Here is a 17,034-nt window from a genome sequence, read left to right as displayed (position 1 = left end):
ATCAAAAGCCGAGAATTCCAATACACGATTGGATAATGTGCCTGTTCCTCATTCATCCATTGAGCAACCACAAGAGTTAGCCACTCCCGCACTGTTGACGTCGGCTGAAGGAGTTACTGTTGTGGAACAAGCCACTACTACGACATCCGCAACTGTTGAACAGCCGTTAGATCAACGGCCCACAACCTTTTTAGTCGAAGCGGAGATACATAATGTGTTTGACTCTGAGCAAGCTCCTGTTTTAGAACAATCCTACGTCCTGTTTTAGAACACGGACGACCCTATACCACAAATAGTGTTACACCATTTAGGAAACCATCGTCATTCATACCGCCACAGCATCCTTTACTTGATGCATTCGAACAGGCAGTTGAGAGAGACCTGTTTGATCTATACAACGATCGCAGTGCTAAACCAGAGTTTTATAACTTAACAGTTGCAGAGAGGCTAGCTCTCAATAATTTGCGACAGAACAACAATATCACTATCAGACAAGCTGATAAAGGGGGAGCTGTCGTCATTATGGACAGCTCCAAATATGATGAAAAAATGCATCTTATGCTCACAGATAGTGAAACTTATTTATCCATACCAGGCTATAAGCTGAACACCCTGATCAGAGATGTACAAGCCATGCTTTATGATTTATTGCTATCTTGTGTTATTGATAATGAGTTATACACCTATTTTTTGGTAGATAAGCCCCTAATACCATCTTTTAGGGGGCTCCCAAAAATACACAAGGATCTCTCTGATCCGCCTCTACGTCCTATTGTATCTAGTCGAGGTTGGTTGACTGAACCCTTGTCAATTTACCTCGACAAGATGCTTAAACCGATTGTAAGCAATATTACTTATATCCTAAAAGATACCAACAGTTTTATATATAATTTGGCTAACTTCAATGATACCCTTTCAAGCACTGACAATGTATTATTAGTAACTTTAGATGTTAAATCGTTATTTACTTCCATACCGAACGATCAAGGCATGGATTATATTAGAGCACTTTTGTTACGTAATCAGTTAGCCTCACGAACTATTAATAGATACATGTCTCTTTTAGAGATTGTTCTAGAGAACAATGTACTTTGTTACCAGAATCAATATTTTCTACAAACCAAGGGCGTAGCAATGGGGACCCCCTGTGCCAATGCCTATGCCAATTTGGTGCTGGCACAGTGGGAGTACAACTTTGTATTTATTGAGGACCCTAATGTTTCCAATCATCTGAGGTTTTACAACAGGTTTGTGGATGATGTGTTCCTCCTATGGGATGGGACGCCATCCCAACTTTTGAAGTTTGTTGAGTATTTAAATAAGTCAACTGATTTTCTTGCCTTTGATGTTAATCATTCCTCAGTCAGTATAGATTTTCTTGACATTAAAGTTATTATGGGGTCACATGGCTTTGAAACTGAGCTTTTTAGAAAAAGCTGTTGGAGAAATAATCTTTTACACCGAGAGAGCATGCATCCACCACATATCTACAAGAATATAGTTAGAAATCAAACCACTAGGGTCTCTAGGTTAACATCTGTAGATACATCCTATCATAAACATAAAACTTGTTTAGCTAGAAATTTTATATCTAGAGGCTACAATAAAAAGCTAGTCAATCAGGCCATCCTTGAAGGTGATGCCAGAAGACCCAATGAGGGTGCTCCCCTCATCACCAGGCCTGTTTTTTCTACAGCCCATCAGCCCTCTGCTACAACTACTCATAATAGAATTATTATACCTTATACAAATAGGAATAATCACATACAACGAATCATTGATCAACATTGGCATCTTTTACTGATAGATGACAACATCAGATCTCTTGTTGAGACTCGACCTAGGATAGCCTATAGAAATATGCTGTCTCTCAATCGACTTCTATGCTATGATAGACCCCACAGCTTTCAGTTGGACATTACTCACAAGAAGGGAACTTTTGCTTGCCAGTCCTGCAACCAATGCAGACACATCTCTGGCTCTCACAGTCATACATACACACATCCCATAACACAGAGAATTTATGCCTTTAAACATTATGCCACTTGTAAATCTACTAACTTAGTTTATTTGGCCGAGTGCCAACTTTGTCGCAAATTTTATGTAGGAATGACCACAAGATCTTTGCGTGAGCGCATAAGGGAACACACATATGCCATCAACAAGAACAACACACTCAACGCCCTGGCCAAACATATAACTGAGTTTGGGAGTAATCACAGTTTCAAATTCTTGGTTTTAGAATTAGTTCATACAGATGCAAGGCTAGGTAATTTACAGAATAAGGTAGAGGAAAGGGAAAACAAATGGATCTTGAAACTCCAGGCACATAGATTTGGGCTTAATGACAGGCTTTGTCTTAAGCCTTCTTTAGCAGCCAGGTCACTTAAACATTAATATGGAGTTCTTATACAATGTACCTTATTTTTCAATTTTTATGTTTTTAAACAATTATTATTATGTTGTCTTTCGTTTTTCTTATATACTATATCTAAGGGTATGTTACTTCTGTATTAACAGTTATTTTCCTTTTCTAATTCTTATGTTTTTTATTGCCCTTTTAAATTCATGTGAAGTCATGTGATTTTAATATATTTAAAGATGGATTCTTTAGTATTTTTTCATGTCTGATGAAGCGTTGCAAGCCAACGCGAAAGCGCTCACACCTGTTTCTGCAGTTTTTGCTTCCATTAAAGTGGAGTTATTTTTATGAATTTGTGCCTTTTTCATTTTACCAAGGAACATTTTGGAGACTTCTACTGGTCGTGGTGCACTCTATACTTTTTTCGTTTCATTGTGTTTTGTATATAGAGTGCTTTACCTGGCAGCTTGAGTTCTTTTTTCATTTTACATGCTCACATATCTCTAAGCACCCCTTCCCTGCAAACACATCATTTTATCACTTTACCATACCTGCCAACCTTTTTGTGTAAGAAATCTTGACAAAGCCTGGAAAATGGGGGACAAAAGCTGAAAAATAGGAACATATTTTAAATATTGCTCTTATAAACTTACAAAGTTGTTAGAGTAACATGGTTTGTTTTAACATACATTTTCTGAAGGATTTGAAGTCCGAAACGTTATATCATGACTTAGTGTCTTCAGTCCTCAGATCATCCCTGTGATTTGCCAGAAAACCTCAAATTTTATGAAGATCAGACCAAAAATATCAGCCAAAAATCCAGACATTCTGAGAAAATCTGGACAGTTGACAGGTATACATGTTAGGTATTGAACCTCCTATCTAATTAGGTTGCAAAATCTAAAAAGGTCTGTAATACTCATGAGTACTACAGGAGAAATCTGACTTTCACAGAAGAGATACCACTTTTGTCAGGATGACCTCATCTGTGTGTTTCATGCAGGATGTACCTATAAAACATGTTATAAGGGAGTTGTGTACACATTTAAACATATCTTCTGCAGAAATAATGGAGACAGTCACTAGCATTACATACCCACATTCAAGGTATCCATAGCAGTTATTAAACTTCCTGCATATATAGTTTAAACAAACACCACATGAGAAGTTTAAGTGTGAAGGGACAGTTTGCACTTTTGTCAGGATGACCTCATCTGTATGTTTCATGCAGCATGTACCTATAAAAGTTGTAATAAGGGAGCTGTGTACACATTTAAATACATCCTCTGTAGGGGAAAGGGAGACAGCAACAAGCACTGCACACATGCATGCACGCACACATATACAAATGATGGCTATTGGACCTCTTACCTAGCTAGTTTATACCATCTGGTGAACACTACAATACTCACAAGTGGCACAGAGGAAGTCTGACTCTGACAGGAGAGATTGCACTTTTATCAGGGCGACCTCATCTGTGTTTTTCAGAGAAGATGTTACTACAAAATTAGGGATAAAAGGAGCTATGAGAACAGTTAAATATATTATTCTCAGGGGGAGTGGATACACTACCAAGAGATACAAACATTCTCTCACACATATGTCCTCCATCTTTGGTATAGAACCTCTTACCTATCTATGTTACTCAATCAAAAGTTCACTCAGTTAGTTGCAAGTGCCACAGAAGTCTGACTCTGAAGGTAGACATTGCACTTTTGTCAGGATGACCTCATCAGTGTGTTTCAGAGAGAATGTTACTGTAAAATTAGGGATAAGGGAGCTGTGAGAAATCTTAAATGTTTCATTCGCAGGGGAAATGGATACACCACTAAAGGATACACACTGTTTTACACACACAATTCTTCCTTGCAGGATTTTGAACCTCCTGCCTAACCAGCTTACACAATCTATAGAGCGCTGTACTAGTCACAAGTGTCACAGCATAACACATCACCTCTGTGAACTTGGATATTGGAATATTTGCAAAGATCAATGCTTGGAAGTGATGGTACTATGCATCGCAGGCCATGCAACAAATGCACATGTGTGCACAGAACAATGTAACATCACTATGATTTTCACATGGAATTACATACCTTGATAATGCAATGTACAGACAGTCCTTACTTCACACTGTGATACTGTGACATTGCTACTGTTATAACTGACAAGTTCCACAAAATGGGATGACATAAATGTTGACTGTTGCATAACGCTGCATTATCAAACAACAATTCCTATGACATCATGTCATGATGATTGCACATTGGCAGGACAAAGACTGACGTCTGACATAGGACAGTTCACTGTAGAATGCCAGTGATAGATGTGGTGAGAATAGGTTAACCAAGCTGGTAACATGGTGCAGTTGTAAACACTGTCTAGCAGAGACATTACTTCACCAAATTTAATTAGGTGAGTGAATATCATTAATAAAAGCATGATCATTTTTGAGTAACAACAATACAGGCATACACACTTTGTGTAACAGAAGACTATGATTCTATGCTCCCCTCTTCTTTTCTTACACTATTTAACTGCAGTGCTGCTGAACAGTAGCCAGCAGTACTGTATGTTACTCAGTGCTAACTCCCATACAAATGTCTTTACAAGACAGCATTTACAATAGGTAGCAGGCAGATTAGTGTAGCAGCAGGATAATGATGTGCTAAGTAATGGGGTCAGACAAAATGTACTGAAACAGTCCATTAGACACAACAAAGTGACACGTTGTCATCCATATGTGTCAGAACATTTTCAGCATGCCACAAAGTAATTCAGACTTGAGTGTTATCTTAGCACAATACTTGCAAATTTGTATTTATGAATGTTAATAGTTAACATAGGATGTAATCAAGTATCAGTTTACCAGAGCTGCATAGAGCTTAACAACTTACATTTGATCTGCTGTGTTATCCGAAACATCTACTGCTTTTTAATGCAACATAAGTATCATTTTTTTCTTCATCTGCACTTCTTGTACTGTTTCATACTGTGTGTTGTTATTTTTCAACTGGATTTCTGCTGTTAGCTGCACTTTGTAGCTTAGGGTTGCCACCCTTCTATGTGGCGGAAACCATACCATAGCTGCACCCCTTTGCATTTCCTACAACCCTGCATCTCTCCACCCATTTCTCCATCCACCACCCCATTTCCCCACTGATTCTATGATGTAAACACTTACATCATCTTGAGATGGACGCCTTATTTTACAAGCTCCAGTTTTAAAAACATTGCATTAGTGATGCGTTTCGACTAAAAAGTATTCCATAGCTGTTTTTTTTTTTTTATGAACTCCGACATTCTGTTTGTGCAGATACACAGAATACCAGAGTTTGTACAGTGCTTTCTGGACTACTGGACCAACATTCTGATTTCAGTGTAGTCCAGAAAAATATCAAATAGGTGGCAATGCTATTTTAGCATAGTATAGACTTGACTCAGATTTGCTGGACCCAGTCTGTTTTTGCAGTTTCTGAGCACTAATCCAGCTTTGTCCTCCACAAAAGAGGGCCTTTCCTGCACCCTTGTGAGGGAAGAGTGTAGTTAAGGATGACCTGAGTGGTGATTGTTGGCCCAGAGTCCAGTCTCATGCACTATCATTGGTTGGAGTGTTCTAAATTTGTTTAATTTTGTTGTATTTATTGCCCGTATTTGTGCAGGTTTGTGCTCAGTTTACCAGAGCTGCACAGAGTTTAATAACTTGCAACTGATCTGCTGTGTTATTCAAAGCATACACTGCGTTTTACTGCAAAATAAGTGTAATTTGAACTTGATCTGCACTTCTTGCACTGTTTTTTTACTGTGCTGTTATTTTTGAACTGTATTTTTGCTGTTAGCTGCACTTTTTAGTCTAGCACATATTTGGTTCAGATGTGCTGGACTCAATCTATTTTTGCAGTTTCTGAGCACTAATCCAGCTTTTTTCCATGAAAGAGGGTCTCCCCTGCACCCTTCTGAGAGAGGTGTTTAGCTAAGGACCTACCTGAGTGGTGATTGTTGGCCCAGGGCCCAGTCTCATGTGCATTCATTGGTCAAAGTGTTTTAAATCCATTTAATTTCATTGCTATTTATTGACCATGCTTGCGCAGTGCACACCATCATGCACTACCGTGGTTACCATTGGTGGTTATAGAAGCAAAGTCCCTGACAGAAACATTTTCCCTTAGTTATCTGATAGTGTTCCATGTAAAGTTTCTTGCTGTTGTGCTTCACTGCCCAGGGAGACACTCAGCTGAGCCTCTGAGGTATCAATACAAGTCTAACCCACTAAGTTTCTCGCAGTTTAGAACTTCTCCTATCCTCTCAGCCATACACTGGTCCTTCTAATCCTCTCCCTCTTACTGATCGCAGTACTATACCTAGTATCATGGATGGACAGTTTTCCACAGTTTGTCCAGCTGACCTGTTCAACATGGGCATCCTGAGGCAGTGTAGCAATTGTCTCAAGTGCAATGACAACCAATTACTTCTTTGTCACACAAACTCAATATTTGCATGATGCGTCTATATTATAAATCTATTTTCTCTTGCTCACAAATCAGCATATCAGATACTAAAGAGGTTGTCAGCTCACACAGTTTACCTACTGCACCAACCATGCATACAATACCTAAACCCACATATGCAGAGGTACTCACCAGAAGAGAAGATAATATGCTTGTATTGTCAGGCTCTGGATTGCATTGCATAAGTGGAAATTCCTTAAGATTCCAAGAGCAGGCTAAGTTATTTCTTACACTTATTTCACTGAACTGCACTTCTGAAACACTTATAATTGTGCTATACAGTTGATCTACTATATTTCTGCACTGTTATAAAGCTTTTTTATTGTTCCACTGCATTTATGTACTGTTTTATACTGTTTTAACATTACTTAACTGTAAACTGCTTTTTCATACTGAGAGTTGTATTTTCTGTTTGTGAATGCTCTATCCGAGCTTTTCTGTGTATTTTTGTCTGTTACAGTTAAAAGAATTATCGAGTCTGCTCCTTGATCTGTTTAAAACTTTCATTTAGTGGCTACAGCTAGGAACTGTAATAGTGTGCATTACTATAATTGCTTTTTTTACTTAAATTACTAAATTGTAAACTGCTTTTTCATACTGAGACTTGTATTTTCTCTTTGTGAGTGTTCTTTCTATGCTTTTAAAGTGAGGTTTCTGTGTTCTGCTCAGGTGATATAATCTTGATAGAGGCCTGTTGTCTAGGCTGGTAGTTTTGTTTGAGTTTCCTGTGTTTCTGGCAGCCATTTTTGCTGATTGTCTTCATTATTATTGAGAGTAACAAGGCCTCCTGACTTTCTGTAGTACGAGTGATTGGGTAATAGCAGGGGCTGAGTAGTAATTTGATCTTCCAACTCCTCCATTCTTACTGCTATATAAACCCTGTGTCTTATAAAGGTTCTGCTTGTATTGTCAGGCTCTGGATTGCATTGCATAAGTGGAAATTCCTTAAGATTCCAAGAGCAGGCTAAGTTATTTCTTACACTTATTTCACTGAACTGCACTTCTGAAATGCTTATAATTGTGCTATGCAGTTGATCTACTATATTTTTGCACTGTTATAAAGTATTTTTTATTGTTTAACTGCATTTATGTACTGTTTTATACTGTTTCAACATTACTTAACTGTAAACTGCTTTTTCATACTGAGAGTTGCATTTTCTGTTTGTGAGTGCTCTATCCGAGCTTTTCTGTGCATTTTTGTCTGTTACAGTTAAAAGCATTCTTGAGTCTGCTTCTTGATCTGTTTAAGACTTTCATTTAGTGGCTACAGCTAGGAACTGTAATACTTGGTGTCTTTGTAGTTGCCTGCCCATACTGTATATTTGATCTGTGACACTCCTCCCAATCTAGTGTCATTAGTTCACTCAGTCTAATAGAGAACATTTGTGAAGGCCAACCCACTCAGATTCTTAACGTTGAATTAACTTCTGTCCCAGCTTTCTCCATTTCCACTTTACTGGAAAAAACAAATTCTAAGCTTGCTCCTCCCCTTTCCTGTGGCAGGTCAGATACGGATTTGCTGTGTCTAGGATTGTTTGTGAGCTCCTAAGCCACTCCCCCCACTTAACTGGGGTTAAACTATTCCTGGCACCATGAAGTCTGTTCTTCAAAATTTCCCTTGCAACTAGCCAGCTTTTTAGTTTTAGCACTCATCTGTTTCGTTGATCTCAGCACTTCTTCAGAACTCATTGTAAGCACTAAATAAGTTACAAATTACTACAGCACTCAACTTTCCTCACTTGTCTAGAGGAAAACAGTTTTTAGTACTTAATAAATAAGCACCTATTCAGGCATGTCTAAAGGTCAGCTCCCGGTGTTTTCTCCTGTCTACCTGATGAATCTGGGCATCTTGGGACAATGCTGCAATTGCCTCATGTACACAGACAACCCTCTCCTCCTACCACCCAACACTACGACCTGTGAGAGATGCACTTATATAGCCAAACTGGAAGCAAAGCTCTCTTTACCAAAGACTGGCCTAGACAGTCAAGAGGAGAAGGTAAACACTTGCACTGCACCACACTCATCACATAGTCCGTCAAAACCTACACCACCAAAACACACACACAGAACCACAAAACACACACCTACATTTGTGGAGGCTCTCAGTACAAATCTGCTCAAACAACAGAGACCTCCAAAGCAGAAATGAAAGCAACCTCCACCCCTCAACACAACCCAAATGACACATAGCCCACATACTCAGTGTGCCACTCAACTACAGCCCATAAGGCATAACATACCCAACACTCTAGTCATAGGTGACTCTATAGTCAGGCACACTGATGTTCCACTCACCAGACTAAACAAGGAAAAAGTTACTGTCAGCTGCCTGTCAGGTGCCAGGATCTGCCACATAATGCACGCAATCAGGTCACTCCACGACAAGTACAAATATGACTCTGGCATTGTCCATGTTGGTGTGAATGACCTGAGATGTACCTCCCTGGACTACATGAAAAGAGACATGGAGGAGCTCTCTGATCTTGTAGCCCAGGCCGGTATGACCCTAGCCCTGAGTAGCATCCTGCCATCACCTAGAATGACACCACAGTACAAGGACTAACTGATTGACTTTAACAATTGGCTAAGCTTCTGGTGTCATTCTAAGGGAATCCAGTATCTGTCTGCCTGGGATGACATGATTGACAGACCACACTGCTTTGCCAGAGATGGCCTGCACCTGTCACCCTTGGAATTCCGGATACTGGCAAAGGCTCTTGCAACCCCTATAGTGCCTTTTTTAGGCAAGGTTCAAATGACAAATTCACCACCATAACAGGTACAAGCAAGCAAAATCTGTGGGTAATGCTACTCATTGCTAGAAGTCTAAACCTTAACATGCACTCACTCGAGTCACTCCTTAAAATGGAGAACATTGACATCTGTGCAGTGACAGAGACCTGGTTCAAAGTGCCAGAGACCACCCCTGCATTACCAGGCTATAATTCATACCATACCTTTCGGTCACCAAACCTGGACTGAAACACTAAAGGTGGAGGAGTGTCCATATTCATTAAGGATATCCACACCTCCAAGCTTGTTGCTCAGCATAATGCATCCAAGATTATCCAAGTTCAACTAACCCTGGGCAAAACCGCAATCCAGATTGTAGCTTGCTAATACCCCCCACCATGCCCCAGGATTCCCACTCCTCATTTCTTGATACACTGGAAAACATTAAGGTACAACCCAACACTCTAATAATGGGTGATTTCAACTACCCTACCATTAACTGGGTAAACTACTCATGCACCAACTCTTTTGCTCAACATTTTCTGGAAATCATAAATTCCCATGCTTTGGATCAACTTATCCACACCCCCACCAGGGGCAGCAGTATCCTAGACCTGGTCATCACCAACATGGGTGACCGGTGTTCCACACCAGAGGTCAGCTCCTCGTTGGTCAGATCCGACCACAAGCTAATCACCCTAGACATCCACATCCCGCTCCCACCCCCCATTAGGAAAACAACCGTAAAAAATTTCTCCAAAGCCAACTTCACGCTTCTTAAGACAGAAGTGGCAAACTTCACGATACCCATGCAGATGGATAATAGAGGTATGACTGCTGAATCCTACACAAATGCACTTTATAAGCACTTACACAAGTGCATGGATCATGCTATCCTTAACAGAACCAAGATGCTATCCTCCAAAAAAGGAAGCCAATCTGGTGGTCTTCGGCCATAAACAAACTCTACAACAGAAGAAAGAAACTGTTGCAAAAAAGAGTAAAATCCCACGATTGGGGGAACTCCTTGGTCAGCCTCAGTAAGAAGCTGAGATCCCTCATAAAATCCTCCAAAGCTAGTTATGAAAACAAAATTGCCACTGATTCTAAAGACAACCACAAAGCATTCTATAGCTATGTCAAAAATCTCAATGGAAACACTCAGATCTTCTCTGAGTTACAGCATAATGACACTAAATATTCAGAACCAACTGATATTGCCAACATCCTGGCAAATAGGTTCAGTGCTAACTTTACCCCCCTCTCACCCCCTAAAGGGCCCATCTTTATAACCGGAAGAATGTAAAGTTCCTGTAATCATGACTGCACAGGTAAAACCTTCACTCTCCAAAGCCAAGAACACAGCATCCATGGGACCTGACAACATCCCAGGCTGCCTTCTACATGAACTACAGAATGAACTGGCACCCCACCTAAGTACCATGTTTAATCATAGCTTCACCTCAGGCTTTGTGCCCATTGAATGGCACACCATGACAGTTATCCCACTCCACAAAGGGGGGGCCACAACAGACCCCGGGAACTACTGCCCCATTAGCCTGACGAGCCTTGTCTGCAAGGCCATGGAACGTATCATCATGGAACTCATAAACAAAGACATTGGAGATCTCCAAACTCGGACCCCACACAGTTTGGGTTTGTAAAAGGCAGATCATGTCTCCTAAACCTGATAGACTTCTTTGAAATAGTCACCAAAGCCATAGATGAGGGTAAGGTGGTTCACACAGCCTATCTAGATCTTGCCAAGGCGTTCGACACCATCCCCCACTCTGGAATTATAGATAAACTCACTAAACTAGGTATAAATCCCTATGTCACAAGATGGGTTGCCAACTGGCTTACTGACAGAACCCACACCATGAAGGTAGCAGACTCCAAATCAGACTTCAGACCAGTGACAAGTGGAGTACCACAGGGTTCAGTCCTGGGTCCTCTCCTGTTTGGTATCTACTTCTTTGAAGTACAGGCTAACACAAAAGGTCTTTGGCTAACTAAATTCGCAGATGACTGCAAACTAGGAGCCATAATTGAAACTCCTGACTATGTGAACATCCTACAAAAGGGCCTCACTGAGACAGATACCTGGTGTCAAAGATATGGTCTCAAGCTCATTAACAACAACCTGTGTTGCATATAGAACACTATCTGCCAGTAAAGCATCTATAAAAGTATATAAAACTTGTATGTTAAGATGTAAAAACATATATTAAATTAAATAAATCTCTAGTGCCTTTTATTTAATTTTATTTATTTAATTTAATATATGTTTTTACATCTTAACATATTCATTTGCTCTTGAGCATTATAGCACTTTATATATATATATATCTATATATCTATATATATATATATATATATATATATATATATATATATATTATATATGTTTTATATACTTTTATAGACTCTTTACTGGCAGATATTTTATATGCAACACAGATTGTTGTTAATGTGTTTACTTGGAGGTAATTATTTATTTTGTTGTACTGATTTTATTATCATTTTTTACTTATTTTGTTATTAATAAGGTTGTCAGTTTTATTATCACATCTCTTACTTTCAATAGGAGTGATGCATTTATTATGAATTGTTTTTTACACAATATCTAATTTTGTTTTAACGTTATGAGTGACATGTTAAGGCATATATCCTTTTAAGATATAAACACATTGAAGGTCATGTGATGTGCTATGTAGAATTCAAATAGGTTTTGCTTGAAACAATGTAACTGTTTGACGAAGCGGTCTTTTTAGAACCGTGAAAGCGCTTACCTATTTTCTGTCAGAATAAATTGTACTTTTTAACCTTTGTGAACTTTTGAGTACTTAATTCTCTCTACAAGATTTGTCTCTGCTGGCTGTTGGGATCTGGTTTTCATCATTACAAAGTTGGATAGGATTTCTTGTCACACCTCTAGATTGGTTAAACAGAATGATTCCCTAGAGTAACTCCAAGTGCAATTAACTGTAGGATAGACCCTCCTCCAAGTTATCTTCAGTTGCAGGTTCCCTTCCATGAACCATGATATCCACACTGCCTACTTGGATCTACTTAAGTTGCTCAAAATACAATCAAACACTCTGGTAATGGGTGACTTCATCTAAGCGTCCATAGACTGGGTAAATTATATGTGGACTAACATGCTGGCCCAAAGGTTCTTGGACTTCATTAATTCCAGTGCCTTGGAATAGATAGTTGGCACCCTCAATCGGGGCCCAAACATTCTTGATTTGATACTCACCAACATGGGAGATTGGTGTACCACCACAAGTGTCCATCCCTCCCAAGTGAAATCTGATCATAAATCAGTCTTGTTCGAAGTAATGATTACATCAGACTCCTCCTCAGGAGAAATTAAGCATAAAACATTATTCCAAATCCAACTACAGTCTCATAAGAGACGGCATTAACAGCTTCAAAGCTCCTGTATCCACTGATGGCAAGGGCACTTATACTGGGATATACACTGCTGTTCTATATAAACTTCTATACAATTGTATTGACTCAGCTGTACCTGATAGGGCCAAAGCAAAATCCTTTAGAAAGAGCAAGTCTGCATGGTGGACATATGCCATAAATAGGCTTTACAACAAGTGGAAGAAATTTCCATCTAAGAACATGAAGGAAAGGTCTCAGAAATGGAAGCATGCCCTTCTCAGTTTGAACAAGCACATGAGACATGTTGTAAAGTCCTCTAAAGCTAGCCATGAATCAAAATTAGCATCCATAGCTAAGGATGACCATCCAATGTTCTTTAGTTACATCTGAAACCTTAAAGGAAAAGTCCAGATTTGCGCTGAACATGTGGTGAATGGTACCACATATACTGAACCTGTAGAAATAGACAACCAGCTAGCATACAGGTTCAGTGAAAACGTCTCCCCCCTGTCTTCCCCACATATACCCCAAAATATTCTTACCACCTGTTCTACCCCTATCATCTCTAAAGGGTATGTCTTAACTGCTCTCTCCAAGGCTGAAAAGACAGGCTCTATGGGACCTGATAATATCCCAGGCTGCATTCTAAATGGCTTAAATCAGGAGTTAGCAATACTAGTGAGTACTCTCTTTAACCATAGCCTAAGCACTGGTTTTGTCCCTGCAGAATGGAAAATGGCTACCATCATCCCCTTGCACAAAGGAGGTGCATCCACCAACCCTGGGAACTATAGACCCATAAGCCTAACCAGCATTATCTGCAAGGCCATGGAGAGACTCACCATGGACCTTATTAACAAAGATATAGGAAGCCTTCAAATGCTTGACCTGACTCAGTTTGGTTTTGTCACGGGGGGATTGTGCCTGTTGAACCTGGTGAACTTCTTCAAGAAAGCCACCAGAGCCCTGGACAAGGGCAAATCTGTGCATACGGCCTACCTAGACTTAGCCAATGCCTTTGACACAATTCCTCACTCAGGCATCATTCAAAAACTCACCTAGCTAGAGATCAACCTATATATTGTCGGGGGGGGGGGTTGCAAACTGGCTCATTGACAGAACACATAAATTCAAAATAGGGGATTCTACCTCCACCAGGAGACCTGTTACCAGTGGTGTTCCACAGGGATTGGTGCTGGGGCCCCTATTGTTTGGAATCTACTTCTCAGAAGTACAGGCAAAAATAAAAGGTCTGTGACTGACAAAGTTTGTTGATGACTGCAAACTGTGTACAGTCATTGAGTCCCCAGACAATGTCAACATTTTACAAGAAAGGTTTACTCAAACCAATGATTGGTGCCAAAGTCATGGACGTAAACTCAATGCAAAAAATGCATTACCATCCCCTTCAGCAAGACCTACAGATTACCATACTAATAGCAACATCCTAAGCTCTAAATCAGTGGTGAGAGATTTGGACACACTGGTTGACTGCAAACTTACCTTTGATCACCATGTCTCCACAGTGGTTAGGAAGGCCTTCTACATTGCTTATCTCATAAGTAATGGCATTGCTTCCAAAACAAAAGAGGTTGCAACCCCTTGTCCTCTTTCCTCATCAGGCCAACACTAGAGTATAATGTTCCCTTTGGTATGTACATTACCAGGCACCTGCAACAATAATAGAGACCTCAAAGGTTTCTCACAAAGAAAATTCAGGGTCTTCAGCAGAAGTCATATGCAGACAGACTGAAATCACTGTGACTATACGCTGTATCATATAGACTACTCAGAGGCGACATGTGTCTTGCATACAGAGCAACCTATGATCCTGCCTTAATAGCTGTACTGCACATTTGTAAGTCTAATGGTACACGATTCACTCACTCTGATGATTAATTTTATCAGCAAGGTATGCGAATAACAGCTTGTTAATAAGTTATACCACAACCCCCCCCAAAAAGACCAGGGTTTGGAGAAACAAAACTAAAGAGATAATTATAGTTATGTCATGTGACAGTACTGATACTTAAAATAAACTTCTATTTGACAATACATAAACAACTATGATAATTTACTATTGCACACTTTTGAAACATCCATATATGATGTAAAGGTATTTATATGGTATTAAAAAGTGAATATCACTGATCTAAGAAGCAGTTGAATTTATTTCAGTAAGACAGATTAGACCTATGCATTCTAACTTAATAATTACAATAAACATAATGTATTTTTCCTAACAGACTGTTGTTAAGATATTATAAATAATTATCCATTTCTGAAAAATGCTTCTTCTGGGTATTGAACCCAAATGCAGTAAAGCTAGTATTCTAATTGCATAATGCAAGCAGTAACACAGTGGGGAATGCATGCATGCTTCAGATGAATGATGAGGTATGTTTGCTCAAGATGCTAGTGCTTTAGGGAATAAAACAATATTATGGATTTATTTTTTGTTCAATGCAGACTTATCACATGCCCCTCTGGACTACGTTAATCTCTCCTGGTGTACCTTACGGATGTCAGCAATCTCCTCTGCAGCTCTAAAGAACAAAAAGAAGAAAAACATATATTGAAAGCATGATGAGTAACTGTGTTGGCTGGCTAGATAATTGCTGCCTAATTGTAGGCAGATTATGTGTCATACATAACAGCTAAAGGATGTTTACAGACTGTAATTCAGTCTCCCATCCAAAAGTTCCTAGAATTCATAAACTCAAATGCCATGGAACAACTAGTCACCATCCCCACAAGAGGAGAAAACATACTTGATCTCATCATCGAACATGGGAGCACACAATGTTCAACACCGAAGCGTATACCTGGTGAGATGAGAGATCAGATCACAACCTCTCTCTGGAGGTCCTCTCCCCACCCCACCTAAAATAAAAAAAAAACAGTAAAGAACTATCACTTACAAATGCCTTCTACCAGCACCTGCAGGCTGGATGGATAAATAAAGCAAATCAAAAACAAAAAGACTCTCTTTTTAAGCGCAAGGGCAAGCGTCCTCCCAGCCATAAACAAACTCTACAACAAAAGGAGGAAGCTACTACAAGATACAGAGCAAAATTAGCTTGACAAGCCTTATCTGCAAAGCCATGGAGAGGATCATAATGGACCCTCAAAATAAAGACATAGGGAATTTGCAGCTTTGGGATCCCCAGTTTGGCTTTTTCAAAGGCAGATCATGCCTAAACTTGGTTGACTTTTTTCTTTTTTTCACCAACATCACCACGAGGAAAAGGCAGTCCATACAGCCTACCTCTATCTGGCGTTTGATCTTTGATACCATACTGTTCTCAACAAAACCCACTCGTTATCACTAAAAAAATTACCCATCAAAGCCTGTCACAAGTGGTGTACCACAGGCTCAGTCCTGGCTCCTCTTCTTGTTTGGCTACTACTTTTCCGACAATAAACACACAGGAGAGTGGTTATGGCTGACAAGTTTTTGGCAGATGACTAAAACCGGGCAAAACACAAATGACACAGATATCCACATGAAACGGATCACTGAAGCGGATAACTGGTGCCAGAGCCATGGTGCCATAGGACCCAGGTTGATAGTAGTCTGTAGTAGTCTGTCATTCTCATAAAGAGCAAGTAAGACCACGCTCTCCTTACATTTTTAACCCTTCTCATGAGGGATTCTCATCTAGATCAAGGAGGCCCCGTCACCCCTATACTATCACCATCACGAACAATGATTGAGTACAATGCCCCATTCGGAATGTATCTGACCCGACACTTGCAGCAGCAGAGACAAAGTTCCAAACCAAAAGGATAAAGGGTCTAAGGGTCTCAAACTATCTGGCCTTGTTCAAGAGAAATCTTGACCCAATGGATGGGATCGCATTAGCTTAGGAGGTAATTGTTGCACTTTGTGAGGTCAATATAGGGGTAATGACATTGTTTCCCATTGTGGGGCATGCCAGTTGTACTGGAGACAGCCTTGACTAAGCAACATCAAGCCTCAGTCGTATAATGAGACCCAGTATAGTCCTTCTGCAGCAGCCTACGGCT

This window comes from Protopterus annectens, chromosome 1.part0 (assembly GCF_019279795.1).
Source record: "Protopterus annectens isolate FY-2018-M chromosome 1.part0, PAN1.0, whole genome shotgun sequence".
NCBI lineage: Eukaryota > Metazoa > Chordata > Ceratodontiformes > Protopteridae > Protopterus > Protopterus annectens.
The sequence above is the reverse complement of the archived record's forward strand: the minus strand, read 5'-3'. Positions refer to the sequence as shown.